Source organism: Frankliniella occidentalis, unplaced genomic scaffold (genome assembly GCF_000697945.3).
Source record: "Frankliniella occidentalis isolate FOCC.00 unplaced genomic scaffold, Focc_3.1 Scaffold440, whole genome shotgun sequence".
NCBI lineage: Eukaryota > Metazoa > Arthropoda > Insecta > Thysanoptera > Thripidae > Frankliniella > Frankliniella occidentalis.
The window spans coordinates 123,716-124,782 of record NW_026267559.1 but is presented as its reverse complement, the minus strand read 5'-3'; positions in this window follow the sequence as shown (position 1 = coordinate 124,782).

Sequence of the window (1,067 nt, the reverse complement as noted above, 5' to 3'; positions counted from 1 at the left end):
AAAATGGCCCCTTTCTTTTCCCTGATCTCTTTTATCCTCTCCCCTTGCAGTTTGATGCGGCGGAGGCGAAAATCGCGACAAACGAAGTCCGTAATGTGATGAAGGATCGCGTAATTGCGCGCGTAGCGTAGGAAAGAAAAGGAGAGTAAAAGGGAGAAATGATAATAATACAAGGTAAAGGAAGAATAAAAGAAAGGAGTCGTCGCATTTTTTTCTTTGTTCCTCGGTAGTCTAGAAGAGGGCGGTACGTAGTATAATCCACTGAGCGATCAGCCAGCTCCTCCCGCGGACGCAGGCCGACACGACGGGGGCCGTCGGTCGGTCGGTCGGTCGGTATCGAGAGAGAGAGAGAGAGAGAAAGAGAAAGAGAAAGAGAAAGAGAGGGGGGGGGGGAGACCGACCTTTCTTTTTACTCTTACATTTTTGCCCTCTCGTTCGTTGTTGCCACCCCTCATCGGTTCTGCACTTGTCGTCGTGCTCTTCGCTGCTAGCCCGAGCAGGGAAAGACCAGGCCCGACCAGGCCCGACCAGGCCCCATGCTGTTTGTAGAGAAGCTTAGCTCGGCGAGGCAGCCTGAGACAGTGAATGACAGAGGGAGAGAGAGAGAGAGAGAGGGAGGGAGAGGGGAATCGAATTGTAACAGTGCGACACGTGCTACATGCGGATTATGATGCATTTTGATGAACCCCTCGTCTGGCCTGTGTGGAGCTGCAGCTCCGCTACCGAACAGACCGCAGCTCCTTCCTTATTCTCTCCTTTTTTTATTTCTACCCTAGCTGCGTCCTCCCCCGCGGGGGCGCCGCTGCTGTGGAGGGGTGAAGGGGCGTTGTACCGCTTGAGCTAAGCCAGTTTAGGATAGAGGGCTGTGGTCACCGTGGCGTGAGCGGAGAGTTACAAGAGGCACTGCTCGCTCGGGTCTGCAGCCACGGCGAGAAAGAGACGGCGGAGATGCGGACGGGTGCATGGTTGCACTACATCCATTTGAAAATTATTATTTTAATCGATTGATCTATTTCCCGCTCTCTCTTCTTTATGAACCACCAGCGCTTGCCAAAGCGGGTAATGCG